General features: G+C 45.9%; 2 long non-coding RNA genes across 6 annotated transcripts in view; both read left to right on the forward strand.

Annotated features, from left to right (window-relative positions):
• Window positions 1–2,505: 2,505 nt before the first annotated feature.
• Window positions 2,506–5,627, forward strand: LOC146752525 (uncharacterized). 4 transcript variants are annotated; one of them, XR_014940548.1, is made up of 4 exons: window positions 2,506–2,640; window positions 4,314–4,460; window positions 4,769–4,854; window positions 5,482–5,627. It is a non-coding gene; the product is annotated as an uncharacterized LOC146752525 (long non-coding RNA). The 4 variants fall into 4 exon arrangements; XR_014940546.1 differs by lacking the exon at window positions 2,506–2,640 and adding an exon at window positions 2,828–2,914; XR_014940547.1 differs by lacking the exon at window positions 2,506–2,640 and adding an exon at window positions 3,273–4,081.
• Window positions 5,628–5,742: 115 nt separating this feature from the next.
• The window catches only part of LOC146752526 (uncharacterized), a 49,512-nt gene continuing 40,292 nt past the window's right edge, over window positions 5,743–14,962 (forward strand). For both annotated transcript variants that reach the window (XR_014940549.1, XR_014940550.1), the window contains exon 1: window positions 5,743–6,020. This is a non-coding gene — a long non-coding RNA (uncharacterized LOC146752526). The remainder of the gene's footprint in view (window positions 6,021–14,962) is intronic.

Here is a 14,962-nt window from a genome sequence, read left to right on the forward strand (position 1 = left end):
GGAGAAACATCTAGCAGAAGCCACCTGGCTGGTAAACACCCGAGGATCAGCCAACCGAGACGGCCCTACACAGTCCAACTCCCTGCGTACCGTGGAGGGAGACAAGGTTCCTGTGGTGCATGTAAAGAATATGCTGGGAAAAGCGGTTTGGGTCCTTCCAGCCTCCGGAAAGGGGAGGCCCCTCCGTGGAACTGTCTTTGCACAGGGACCTGGGTGCACCTGGTGGATGATGCAGAAGGATGGGGATGTTCAGTGTGTGCCACAGGGAAATTTGATGCTGGGGGAGTACAGCCTGTGATTCCATGTGTGTATATATATCTATATATATATCTGTATGTACATATGTAATGCATGTTAACTACTGTTCTGTTTATATGTTGATAAAAGTTAGGCATGATGTGATGATGTGTAATAAGGGGTGGAATGCTATGGTTTTGCAATTTGGTTGGTGTTGGTATTCCACATCAGAACACCATGCTAATAATGGGTGTAAAGGGGACAAGTTTTTTTTCTGTGACTGCCTTAATGGGCATGTGGGGAGGGGCACTGGAAGGGAAGTGAGGAAGGGGACGGGGTTGCTGGACCGGCTCCCTGCGAGGAGACAACGTGGTCAGAGCTTCCTGCCTTCCACAGCTCCATCGGTGAGATTTGGGACTTGGTATTCTCTTTGTTGAAACTCTCTTGTTGTTGTTTAGTGTTATTAGGTTATTAAACTGCCATTCGTTCTCAGATCACCTTTTTCCTCCCTCACTTTTTTGTTAGACCTAATCGCAATCTCCCTTCCCTTCCCCGTCTCCCTAAACGCACGTGGCCGGGCCGCGCCGGGCCGCGCCGCCGTGCCGCTAGAGAAAAGGGGGGGGGCTTTTGTTCCTGCTGCCCCGGGTTTGTGCCCACTGTCCCGGAGTGAGCTCTAGAGAGAACTCCGTGACACCCCCCCATTAAACTGGGGTCTTAGAGTGCCCCCACTGACTCCAAATACCTCCCCCAACCCACCCTATAGACCCCAAACCCACCCCACTGCACCCTAATCCCACCCCACAGCCCCCTAACGCCCCCCAAACCCACCTTAAAACCCCCAAAGTCCACCCCATAACCCCCGGATACCCCCCAAACCCACCCTATGGACCCGAAATCCACCCCTTAGCCCCCAAATACCCCCTAAAACCTACACTATAGACCCCAAACCCACCCCACTGCACCCTAATCCCACCCCACAGCCCCCAAACTTCCCGTATCACTTTAAAACCATTCCCCTTGTCCTATCACTATCCACCCTCGTAAACAGCCATTCCCCTGCCTGTTTATATGCTCCTTTCAAATACTAGAAGGCCACAGTGAGGTTTCCCTGGAACCTTCTCTTTTCCAAGCACAACAAGCCCAGTTCCCTCAACCTGTCCTCACAGGAAAGGTGCTCCAGCCCTCTGATCATCTTACTGGCCCCCCTTAGCATTATTTGCAATTCTCTTTTGCCTTCCTGCAAGCACACCTGCTTCAGGGCACATTTCATCCCACTGTGAGGCCTTGTAAGAAGCACTATGGCAAGTCCATATGCAGAAAACACTGGCATTCCATTCACTAACAGAGAAACTATTCTGCCCTTGCTCCTGACTCTTGTCCCTGCTTCCTCCAGCACTGGGCAGTTTGTGGGCAATGAAAGAAATACCCACATTCTGGAAAATACAGACAAAAAAGAAACAGGCAGAAAAGCGGCACTAATACTTTGTCACTGGTGGGAATCTCCACAGAAAGTGCTGTGCTAAAGGTGTGAGGTTAAGGGATCATCACTGTCACGATAAAAGTCACAGCATGGAAGATTTAGCGATGGCGTGCTGACTAGAAGGAAAAAACAACACTTACCTTGGAGCTTGTTCATTTTCTCTCCTATCATCGGATATCTTCTCATCATCTACGTAGCTCTGAGGTTGGCCAAAGCCTGTTGCCATGAGCTTTGCTAAACGCAACAGTGCTGTGGCTCAGAGGTATTACACCGGCACATAGCATAGGAGAACTCCATAACCCAAGTGTCGAGGGAAGAAGAAAGGGGAACTGTTACAATTAATTACGTTCACTAAATTGATAATTGTAGGCTTCTTGTCACACACTACTGCCTACAGCAAAACAGCACAGATGTTGACAAACGTGACAGGGATTTCTGCATACAAGCAACCACTCAAGGCTGAGCACTCTCTCCTGTCCCTTTGCCATGTCTAGAAAGACCCAGAAGAGCTCAGTGTTCTCTTGCTGTTAGTTTAGATCCTCCAAGCACTTCCAAAGGCACGCTGCTCTGTAGAAAAAGCTGAGCTGCCCAGAAAGTTTGTGCAGGAACAAGGCAGCAGTATCAGTGCACGTCATCCTGGGGGATCTGAAAGCATTTGTGAAGAGAACAGGGAAAGAAGAGGGAAGAGAGCAAAACCAACAGGCACTAGCACTGCTGCCCACAGGGGGCGGGGCTTGAGGCAGGGCCTGTGCCAGAGGGGGGCCTGGCACAGTTAGGGCCAGCTCAGGGCCCAGAGCAGAGGGGGAGCAGGCAGAGGCAGGGCCTTGGGGCCCAGGATGGAGGAGGACCAGGCACAGCTGGGGCCAGCTCAGGGCCCAGAGCAGAGGGGGACCAGGCACAGCTGAGGCCACTGCAGGGCCCAGGTGAGAGGGGAACCCAGCACAGTCGGGGCTGCTTTGGGGCCCGGCACAGCCAGGGCCTATCCCCCTTTTTTGCACATATGAAATGCTCCCAGCTGTGCTGCACAGCAGAACATCTTTCAATGGAGATGAAAGCCTGTGAAATGAAAGAATCCTTTCTTATTTCTTTCACGTTTGTGTTTGTTGACTGCAGTTCCAACCAGGTGGACTCGCAGTGTCTTGCAAGTGACACCTGGAAGCAGGTACAGACTGGAGACACAGCACCCTCAATGTCCAGGTGAGTAACAGCAGCCAAGGAGGCCTTTGGGCTCTGCAGGGTCCAAGTGTGGAGCATTACACACAGGAACAGCTGAGTATAAAGACAGTGGCAGAGCTGCAGAGCTTGCCATAGTAGGGAGGCACAGTGGCTCAGCTCATTTCCCACAGTAACACAGGAAATAAGAGCCATGAGGGAAATGCAGATGCCTTCTGCCCCCATCAGAGGGGAGGAATGAGCTGCACTTCCACAGAGACATTCCTCTCACAGCCACTCACACCTCAGGTGTGGAGGGACGAGCTGGGGCTGCTGGTGGCAGCTGTGGAACACTGCTATCTGTGGTGCTCCATCCTGCCCTGGAGGGGCATGTAGAGCTGAGGACCTTTGTCACTGCACAAATGACTGCAAGCAGAGATGTAGCAGAGGGAACACAAAGCATTTAATAACTTATCATACAAAGCAATGAGTAATAGAAATGACAATATTTCCAACAAATATCCCCCATCCTAACAGTCATATCTGATCTCTACAATCCCACCCAAACAATTTCCCAGCCCCCTCCAATTCCTCCTCACTATCCCACCCCTGAACTTCCCTCCTCCCAGACCACAACCCCATCAGCTGCTGGAGCAGCATCATCCCTGTCATTGGGGGATGTTGCCAGTGGTGGACAGGGACACAGGGAGAAGCCACACCTTGGTGTAGCTCTGATCTGCTCATGTCCAGTCCAATCCTCTATAGCACTTTCCATCTTCTGTCCTTTGTTCTTAACCGTATCCTTCCTTCTCTTCTGCTCTTTTCCTTTCTTTTAGGTGTCTTACCTGTATCTGCTTTTCCCCTCTTCTGTTCTTTTACTGCTCTGGTCAGCATCCAGTGTCTGCACCGCAACTCTAGGTTTTGGGATGGAGAAAGGTACACAGGGCATAGATTTGTACAAGAAAAGCTCTCTTGCTGTGCCCAACAGATGACAAAAAGCCCTCAGGACCACAAAGGCAGCTTGTTTCTCCAAAGGCCACAGCGTAAGCTTGTGTAACTGGGAAGGACTCTGTTATACATCTCCTAAAAGTGCCTTTGAATTAATAATTTTCTGGTCTTGTTTCCAATTGTTGCTCAGAGAAAATGAGGTTTTTATCCTTGTATCTTTGCAGGAAGACAGAGAGGAGGGAACCTGTCTGGTGAAATGCTCAGGTGCTGTTTCCTTCCGTGCACCAACAGCCTGTTTGTGTCCACACGATGCCAGTTGTCCTCCTGACAGTTTCTACCGGTCCTTCTCCGAGTCCTTCTGCTAAGCACTGCTATTTCTGTATCCTCGGGGCCCTGTTAGGACTAAAAAGAGGAGCGGATAACAGACGGAAGGATCTGGCCTTCTGCTGGGTGATAGCCGCCTGCATGTCCTGTTCCTGCTTTCTCTTTTCCCCAGGTGGCATTGTGCTTCCCAAGGAGCATATGGACCTTTTAGATGGGAGTGCGCAGCAAGGAACACATGGGGTCTCAGCTTCCTCCCTGCTCTACATCTGAGTGAGGGACACTGTGACCTGCTCAGGAGGCAAGATGTCATGTCAGGGAGGTGTGTTTTCCTTGTTGTTTTTTATCGTCTGTGCTTTGCTTTGCTGTGTGATTTTTTTTCCTTTGCAGTTCTATGGTTTTCTTTCCTATTTGGTGTTTTCTATGTCGTGTTTTTTTTTTTGTTTGTTTGTTTGTTTTAAATAAGTTTTTTTCTGTTTTTGTCTTACTTTTTTTCTTTTGTTTGATTTATTATTTTTTCTTTGCTTTTATTATTATTATTTTTTTTTTAAATTCTTTGTTATTTCCTAGAATCCTTCATGGTTTATTTGTTGTTGTGTTTTTCATCTATGCTTTGCTATTTTTCTTTAGATACGCTGTATGAGAACTGTTGAATCACAGTCTGAGCCACTGATTATCACCTAGGGAAGGGACCTGGTCAGCCCTGGTTAGTGCAGGTGATGGCACTGCAGCTGAGTGACTGGAAGGGATGGAGCCTGGCTGCACCTCTCTTACAGCTCATTTTTGAAGGCTGACTGCCCCTGGGTGGAATTTTTTCTGATGGTTTCTCCTCTGTGGAGTTTGTTCTGTGCACTTCCATCCTCAGTGATGGGTGAGCCATTTTTTTATTACCTTTGTAGTATATTCACACTGTGCTAGTCTTTCTGCTGTTACAGATAGTATGTGTTTTTTTTCTATTTGTTTTCTGTGTTTTTTTTAAACTTTGATTCCCTGGTCTTTGGCTTGCTTTTTTTCTTTATATTTCTTTGTATTGCTTTTTTTTTTTTTTTTTCCTTTTTTTTTTTTTTTTTTTTTTTTCGTTTGCTTTGTCCTGTTCTGCTTTACGGTGACATTTGCAAGAGACTGTGAATTCTCCTGGTTCAAATTGCAGTTGGCTTAATCAAATGTGTAAGAAATATATAAGGGCTGCTGAGGCCAGGCTGGAGTTGCATTTCTTTATGAACTGGGGTGTTGCTGCGGATGCGTTTCTCTCCTGTTTTGTCTCTTTTATGGCTGTTCAAGAATATTTGAACGTGCTATGTCAGTGTTTGTTGCCATCCTGCTTTCTCTTCTCTGTCTTGCAGGTCAGCTCGTGCTAGAAGTCAGTGGTATCACTGTATGAATGGAGGTCAGTTTAGGAGCAGCTGCTGATGGAAGGAATCAAGACCAGGCTAATAAATGGAAGCATCTCCTGGTAAGGTGTCAGAGGTGGCAGTAATGATGTCTGTCATCGTTACAACCAGAGGGCAGGCTCATCCGAGTGCTTGCTGACTGATACTTCGGAGTATCTCGTTCTTCAGCTGAACGATAAGAAAGCTAAACATGCTGAGCCGTTACAGCTTGTGCTGAAGTTGTGAAGTGCCCCCAGATGTTTCCTTTAGTGGTAAATCATGTTCGGGCACTGTGGTAGTCCTATCTCTGTCATGATCTGGAGCACCGTGTCTTGTTGCGAGCCTTGTGTGCCTGTTTCCATGAGCCTTGCTTTCTTTCTCTCTTCAGAGTAAGGGCAGGGTGCTTCCTTGCTTTTGGTGGATTCATCCAGGAAGCTGTTAGAAGGCCAAATGCAATGTTCATTACATGGAGGGACAGGATGGGAATGGACTGTCGTTGCCACCAGGCAAAAGTGAGTTTCTTATGTCATGAATGATATAATTTTGATTATTCTGAGCAGTTGCAGTGTGGTAGAGGATGTCACGAAACCATTTATTTGGGAGCGCAGGGAAGAGTCATGAGAACCGAAACCGTAGTTTCTGTTTTGGCTGTCAAAATGGTGGAGTTTCTTTGGGAGGGCAATAGCTGGGGTTCCTGTTAGCAGGCCCCCTCTGAAAGATTGGGCTTTGCTTGCTGCTTTGCTGTGCCTACCTGCCTGCTCCCTGTGCTTGTTCCTTTTACCTTTCCGCGCTTCTTTTCCCTTGCTTTGATGCTTTCCCTTTCAGGGCTCCTTTTCTCTTTCAGTGCTTTGCCCTTTTTGTACTCCTTTTCCCTATCAGTGTTGCTTTATGCTGTTCCTTTCCCTTTCAGGTCTCTTTTTCCCTTTCGCGGCTGCTTTTCCCTTTCAGGGCTGCTTTTCTTTATCAGTTCTGCTTCTCCCATTCAGGGCTCCTTCTCCCTTTCAGGGCTGCATTTTCTTGTTCCTTTTCCCTTTCACTGCTGCTTTTCTGTGCTACTTTTCCCTTTCACTGCCGCTTTTCCCTTTTAGTCTTGCTTTTCCCTTTCGCTGCTGCTTTTCCCTTTCACTGCTGCTTTTCCATTTTAGTCTTGCTTTTCCCTTTCGCTGCTGCTTTTCCCTTTCGCTGCTGCTTTTCCCTTTCACTGCTGCTTTTCCATTTTAGTCTTGCTTTTCCCTTTCGCTGCTGCTTTTCCCTTTTAATCTTGCTTTTCCCTTTTAGTCTTGCTTTTCCCTTTCACTGCTGCTTTTCCCTTTCCCTGCTGCTTTTCCCTTTCACTGCTGCTTTTCCCTTTCACTGCTGCTTTTCCCTTTTAGTCTTGCTTTTCCTTTTTAGTCTTGCTTTTCCCATTTAGTCTTGCTTTTCCATTTTAGTCTTGCTTTTCCCTTTCAGTCCTGATTTTCCATTTTAGTCTTGCTTTTCCCTTTCAGTCCTGATTTTCCATTTTAGTCTTGCTTTTCCCTTTCATTGTGGATTTTCCCTTTCACAACTGCTTTTCCCTTTTAGACTTGCTTTTCCCTTCTGGTCTTGCTTTTCCCTTTCAGTCTTGCTTTTCCCTTTCAGTCTTGCTTTTCCCTTTCAGTCTTGCTTTTCCATTTTAGTCTTGCTTTTCCCTTTTAGTCTTGCTTTTTCCTTTTATTCTTGCTTCACCCTTTCACTGCTGCTTTTCCCTTTTAGTCTTGGTTTTCCCTTTTAGTCTGTCTTTTCACTTTCCCTGCTGCTTTTCCCTTTGACTGCTGATTTTCCCTTTTAGTCTTGCTCTTCTCGTTTAGTCTTGCTTTTCCCTTTTAGTCTTGCTTTTCCCTTTTAGTCTTGCTTTCCCTTTTAGTCTTGCTTTTCCCTTTCACTGCTGCTTTTCCCTTTCAGTCTTGATTTTCCCTTTTAGTTTTTCTTTTCCCTTTTCGTCTTGCTTTTCCCTTTTAGTCTTGTTTTTCCCTTTCCCTGGTGCTTTTCCCTTTCACTGCTGCTTTTCCCTTTCACTGTTGCTTTTCCCTTTTAGTCTTGCTTTTCCCTTTTACTCTGTCTTTTCCCATTCACTGCTGCTTTTCCCTTTTGATTTTGCTTTTCCCTTTTAGTCTTGCTTTTCCCTTTCATTGCTGCTTTTCCCTTTCAGTCATGCTTTTTTCTTTCAGTCTTGCTTTTCCCTTTCACTGCTTCTTTTCCCTTTCTCTGCTTCTTTTCCCTTTCACTGACACTTTTCCCTTTTAGTCTTGCTTTTCCCTTTGACTGATGCTTTTCCCTTTCACTGCTGCTTTTCCCTTTCACTGCTGCTTTTCCCTTTCACTGCCGCTTTTCTCTTTTGATTTTGCTTTTCCCTTTTCGTCTTGCTTTTCCCTTTCACTGCTGCTTTTCCCTTTCACTGCTGCTTTTCCCTTTCACTGCTGCTTTTCCCTTTCTCTGCTGCTTTTCCCTTTTAGTCTTTCTTTTCCCTTTTAGTCTTTCTTTTCCCTTTTAGTCTTGCTTTTCCCTTTTAGTCTTGCTTTTCCCTTTTAGTCTTGCTTTTCCCTTTTAGTCTTGCTTTTCCCTTTTTGTCTTGCTTTTCCCTTTTAGTCTTGCTTTTCCCTTTTTGTCTTCCTTTTCTCTTTTAGTCTTGCTTTTCCCTTTTAGTCTTGCTTTTCCTATTCACTGCTGCTTTTCTCTTTAATCTTTCTTTTCGCTTTCACTGCTGCTTTTCTCTTTTAGTCTTGTTTTTCCCTTTCTGTAGAGAGTGTTTTTTACAGCTAGTTAGCTGAGAAGGGTTGTAATCACGGTGCAGCTAGGCAAGCAGCTATAACACCTGCAAGGACAGCAAGAATAACAAGATGCCTTGGGATGGTGAGAAACTAGCCATGGTTCTGGGAACTCAGCAAGGGAGTAGGTTTCAGTTGATAACAACAAGCTGTTAAGATACTCGGGGATAGTATGTAATTGGGAACCAATGATGAGCTGCACTTTTGCAATATGTATGAGCTAATTATCCGTATTATAAAGGTACACGCAGCCAAGGGTTAAATGAGATTCGCTGATCATATGTCAATGACAGGTGTGGTCGTCTGCTTTTCTCCCGCCGTTCTGCAACAAACACCTATATACAAATTTAAGAACACAACGGAGTAACTGTTACTGTTTATTAACAACCAGTTTTAATAATACGATAAAAGTATGTCCTGAGAAAGGGGAACAAACATGCTTCTTCAAGGTTTTTTAGCTGTTCTGGATCTCAGCCGTCGCTTGATGATCAGATGATCACTTTCCTTCTTTTGTTCCTCAGATTCCTGAAGAAAACATTTCAAAAGTTACTCATCTTTTCACACAAGACTGACAAGCTCTTCTTGACCCACGCAAACATATTTATTCCCCTAAATGGATTTCAGAATGGCATTTGCTTATTATATTTTATTCAGAAAACTATGGGATACCGAGATCATTTTAATGCAGCTTAATCACTCCGCCAGCTTTCTCTGCTCCATATGTGCGCGTAGCAGTACCTGCTAAAGGAGCGCTGCCTCAACACCACGTGCGTGAAGGCCAAGCACAAACAGACATTTTCTGTTGGGGTGACCTTCAGTGAGAACTGACAACTGAGGAGGAGTGAGAGCGAGAGCAAACCCGGGCTCTGTGGGAAAGCATCTGGCGTGAGTCTCTGCTGCCAGCCTGCACTGCAGCAAGCACAGCCGTGGCTGCCAACTCTCACAGAGGGTGGATTAGGGATTAGAAAGTGCAGGAAGAGAAGACAAAGGCAAGGGCTGTGTGCTTGCAAGCCCTTGCTGCCTGCTAGGGTGCAGTCTTGTGTAACTTAAGTCTTGTGATTGGAATAACACCCACTACAGAGGGGTGTAAGATCTAGGAATATAAAGGTATGCTAAAGGATTCAGTAACTTTCTAGAATGAGAAATATGAGTGCAGACAATCAGCATTTCTCTCTAATTTAGATAGGTGATCTGACCTGTCCTTTATCTGGCATGTAAGGCCATGAGAGGTAGCACAGTGGATTTTGCTGAAGAAATGGGCCAAATTTGGTTGGCTGCTCCGCCTTTTATCTGTGAATTGCACGCATAGCAAGGCAAGAGACCCCAAAAGATGGGCAAAGAAGGAAGACGGACATCAGTTTTTATGTTGGTGCGCCAAGCCTTCACATGGGATTCTTGCACTTTCCCAGCGTCTGAACGGGAGTCTTGATTTCCAGACATGGGAGCAGATTTCCCATGGACATGTGGCTCACGGCTGACAGAAAGGCTGGTGTCCATGCGAGGATGAGCTTTGCTACAGAGGCTCAAGGAGATGCGGCAGTAATGGCATGGCCCACCTCTTGTTCCCCTCTTGGCAGGCTCTCTGCCCTCTGATGAGATTTCTTTGGCTGAGGAACTGCACAATCACTTCTTCCTTACCCAGACGCTCTCCCAGAACTGGTTGCATCTGGCTATCTGTGGAACTTCCAACTTTGCTGGCAAATACATTCAAAGCTTCAGGAGGTAGGAGGGAATGCATATACGAACATACACTTATGTATATCCATTTGCTACCTTGCAGGACAGTATCATCACAAGTGCTGTTTCTATGGAAACAAGACTAAAAATACAGAATAACAGAAATTAGAGTCTCATCTAACAAGTATTTTCTATCCTGGACAAGGTTATTCTCATTTATATACTGTGCCTGCACATGTTTGCATGGAGACGGGGTTTCATTTTGTTTTGTTGGTGCTCTCGATTGCTCTTACATGCAGAGCCCCTCAGCAATAGTCCTGCTGTTATTTCTTCTGAAAAGAAATGCTGCATTGCATCAATATGTGCTGCTGAAGCACCTCAATGAGATCAAGAATTGACGTTAAGGATTCTTCCCCATCTCAGCTGCTTTGCAGCTGCGTCTCCAGGGCACTATAGCAGGTGCCCAAAGCAGGCAGCTTTTGCCCTTTGGCTCAGGGCAGCCACCTGCTTTGCTCCAGTGCTGGTGGTGTCGGAAGGGCACTGCAGGCACTGATCTGCCCTCACCTCACAGCTTTCCCAAACAGGCCTTTGGGGCAGCAAAGCACTGAAGCACCAACAGTGTGTTGTGTGAACCCCGTGCCCTTCCCCACTTGAGCTGCCCGGGCCCACTAAAAGCTTTAAAAACCCATGAAAGTGCTCTTGCAATTTGCATATAAGCAAGACTGCACTTCAGAAAATCTTACATTTTACTTCATAAACATAGGCATCTGCTGCTAATTAAAGTAGCAGCATATAATTATACCCTTTCTTATTAGTAGATATAGAGTCTGACAGTTGCTTAGATACAAAATAAGCGACCACGGATTGTCTTCTGCACTTTAACAAGCAGAGAGAGCAGGAACAATAGAAATGTAAACTTATTCTATATTATCTCTGGTAAGTGCGCCTGGGAAAAATGTTTAATCTCATTGGTAGCTTGTAATTTTAGCTGTAAGGTTCTTCAGCAACCCCTCTGTTTTCCACAGTAAAATACCAACCAGTTGGTTCCTTGCCCCATCCTTGGAGGTGTTCAAGACCAGGTTGGACGGGGCCCTGGGCAACCTGATCTAGTAAATGTGTATGTTTGGTGGCCCTGTTAGGCAGGGGGGTTGGAACTACATGATCCTTGAGGTCCCTTCCAACCCGGGTCATTCTGTGATTCTGTGGTTCCTCTGGGGAGAGCAGTGAAGCTCCTTGGGGAAGGTGTCGGGCAGAAGGAGTGATAGTGGAGCTAGTAGACACCATTTTTCAGAGACCCCATCTTCTGGCTTTTTATTCCCAGGGAAGTAATGTCTGCTTCCTGATTAAAATAAAACCAGTGCAATCCAGGATTGTCACTGTAGACAGAGGCAGATAAACAGGAGCAAAGTGAACTGTGTGCAGAGCGTAGGTAAGGTTTTTAAAAGGCGGTGATGTTGCCAAATGTGGTTGCCTTATTTTCTAATGGGTTAAGTTTGCAGCCAAAGCAGCCCGGATGTGACAAGATGGATCTTCAAAGTCCTTACTGCTTCTCGTCAAAATACTCATGACGCTGTAGTGAAAAATCACTTCCCTGCCCCACTGAATATGTCAGCTGCATCCTGAGAGGCACATTGCAGTGTGTGACCTTTTCTTTCCTCTTGTTCTGCTAATAACCCCCAACTTTCCTTGCTCGCAAATCTAAAACTCTGTTGATACACCTACAGTCTAAGTGCTCTTGTTATTAAACTGTAGGGAAGGTAATCAGAGCAGCTAATGCCACGATAATCCCCCTAATCCATACTGTTATCTTTGGAGATATCAGAAATGATGCTGCCTGTAAAAGCGATGATGTATGTTCTGGTTAATTCTGCACTGGGAAACATTTGAAGCTAACCTTCAGAGTGTTACATGCTGGAGGCTGCAATGGGATTTCAATTGCCTTTCTTATTGACTAACAAAAAGTGCAATATTTCTCAGCAGAAACCACTGGCTTATTTCTAAAAAGTCATAGTGATAATAAGAAAGTTCATTTTGGGAAAGGTCCTTCTTCCCTCTGCAGCACTGTGACACCTAGGCAAAAGGCCAAGGCTCATAGGGATGGGCAGCAGCCTCCCTTCCTTCTCCCTGTGTGGGGCGTTAGGAGTTGAAGAGAGACATGAAGCTTCCCTTTGCGATGTCAGCTGGAGCAGAATTTTGGGTATGGCTTCCCGTGCTCTGAAGACAGATTTGGTGGGCTGTTGCTGTTCTCTCTTTTCTGAAGCATCACCAGTTTTAGGTTCTGCGTTACTGTTTTGGCAATGATGCCAAGGAGATGGCACAAACACTTTGCCAGCCTACTTGGTGCTTTCCAAGCTGGCCAGATCTACAGCATGGGCATTGCTGGCACACCTTCTGGTTCAAAGTTTTTCTGCTATGGCAGCACTGGGATGCCAGTAGAGAAAGGCCAAGGCAACTCTTTCTCTCGCTGTGCCAGTCCCTGGAAACCACCTTGCCACCTCCTCCCAGCCTGCACACAAACCAATTGATTTGCTCCACTCTCTGAGCCTCCTGGCAGCCCACTGTGAGCTGACACAAAGGAAGACCCACAGATCAAAAGAAACCAGCACAGAGACAAGGGGAAAGCATTACAGGAAAGCAAAGTGCTGCAGTGAAGTTCTCTTAGCATCTTTTTCCATCTCTGTTTTTGTTACTGGGCGATTTCCTTTTCATTCCCAGTGTGATAGAAACTTTATCATCCCAGTAACATTAATTTGCTAGATCCACCCCTCTCTGAAAGACTCCTGACAAGAGGACTGCATGGCAAACTCCTGTGCTCTCTGCTTCCCCATCGAGTTTCTCAAATATTCTGATGTTGTCTCAGAAGTGCCTTTCTTCTGCTGTTTTTGTTTCTCAGCATGAACTTTATGGTCCCCAGAGGTAGATTCAGAGCTTAAAGGTAAGTGAAATGCAATGTCACTGGGTGTGCTTCAGGCTCTTCCGCATGAAACGCAGAAACAACAATCTCTTCACCTCCTTCCAAGCATAACTAAAGCCCTATTTTCAGTAGAACAAACTCATGCAAAAATTCCATAAGGTTCTTAATAGAGCCAGCTGAGTTTGCTGCTCACCCTTTCAATCCGTGGGCATTTGACAATTGTGAGATGATGTTATTTTAGCGAGTATCTGACAAAGCATCTGGTAAATTTTGCCCCCCTATTTTTCAGGAAACCAGATTTCAAGGTAAGGTGATCTTAGAGGTTGCCTATTGCAGCCGTGCTTGACATTTTGGCTGCAGGCAAGACATGCAAGTGCACGGCTGTGCTGTGCCAAAAAGGTATTTCTCTTTTGTTCTTGGTGTGAAGTCTCATCTAACTCAAGTACAGGTGAAGAGGTTACCCAGTGTTAACAACAGTGGGCTTTCTCCGTGCCTGCTTGCAGGTATAGATTCTACTAACAAACCATGGGAGACTCACATGTGGTAAGAAAAGCAACCTCCAATGAGCTTGCATAGTTTCTCTGTTCCTTACTATCCCGTTTTTTTCATGCACTTTTCATTACAGCTCCTTTTTTTGTACTTCACTGATCCCTCATTCTTTTTAGAAAGACTTTTTTTTTTTAAAATAGCTTTTAAAAATACAGCTTTCTTATAAGATGGGCTCCTCAGGCAGCACGCCTCCCTCGAGACAACAAAGTAGGCATCTCACACAGAGCCCTGAGAGGCTGTGGATGTCCTGCCCATCAGTTCACTGTTTGCTTTCCCATCACCCTGCTGAGGATTCTGCTACTTCAGTGATGCTACAGCAGCAAATAGACTTCGTCTGTTTTAGGCCTTCGCAGGGCAAAGGGTGACAGCTCCCAGCTGTCTGCACAGGGCTGCAGGAGGAGGCTCTTCATATGAGCAAGTGCTGCCCATGGATCAGCTGGTGCAGAAACATTGCTTCCACAGGTCCATGAGCTCTCTGTGCTGGCCAGTGTCTGTGTGGGCTGAGGAAAGGGGCCCAGGGGAGAGAGGCTGTAAGGTGGTTCAGTACCAGAATAGGAAGGGACGTCAGGGAGCATAATTTTGGCTGCACCTGGGGGCTCCTGTGTGGGCTGGTATAGGGCTGATACCACTTCACCACATGAAGGGGCTAGGCTGAGAGCCCCCACAGCAGATGTCTCTCCTTACATACACATTACAAGTTGCTGTAGATCCAGGAATGAGTTCCTAGTGCAATGTGTATGGTCTGGGAAGGAAGGTATCTGAGAGGTGGAAATGTAATCCTCCAGCAAGAGTGGAGGTAAAACATCAGTGTACCAAAGGGGTTTTGTACATCCCCATATATGCTGAAGCAATATTTAATTTGTGCTCTCACGAATGCACAGAGCTCATCAAAGCTGTAAATGCAATCAGCTTTTGTAAACTGACTCACAAGAAAGGAGGAAAACTGGGGACCTGTGAACTGCTCTGGAGACTCGGCATATCATCTCGATAAACTGCCGTTACCATCAGTGCATCAGAGAGCCTAGAGCAGGGTCCTGTTGGCAGTGTTTCTCTATTGGCTATGGGATATCTAAGAGCTACAGCTAACTGATTCCTTGCTGTACCTCAGTGTATCTAGCATCTCCAGCATTAGCAGTATGTCTGCTAAAAGGCGACTTGGAACAATCTGAAATACAATAAGTGCTGTTGTACAGAAAGCTGTTTTTGTGTCTGCAGTCCAGGCAAAATGGGTAAACACCTATACTGTCACAATGGGGTCATGTTGTTCCCTCAATAAAAAATAGGGTTTTCGCAGCATAGGTTGCTAAAATTTGCTAGTCACAGCATATTTGAAAAAGAGCCTCCAATTTCCCTGTTAGCTAGTGCTCTTTCTCTGCCATAAACAGTAATGCTCGATCAAACATCTTGATGCTGTTATAATGAGCTGTACCTAATACCTTAACGAAAACATCTGTGTAGGCTAAAAGGGAGAACAGACTTTCTGGCTCTCAGCAGATTTAGAGCTCTGTATCTGATGCAGTCCAGCCAG

The sequence above is a fragment of the Coturnix japonica genome, unplaced genomic scaffold (genome assembly GCF_054131305.1).
Source record: "Coturnix japonica strain WE unplaced genomic scaffold, WE-NBRP24 Scf044, whole genome shotgun sequence".
In the NCBI taxonomy this organism is placed as follows: Eukaryota; Metazoa; Chordata; class Aves; order Galliformes; family Phasianidae; genus Coturnix; species Coturnix japonica.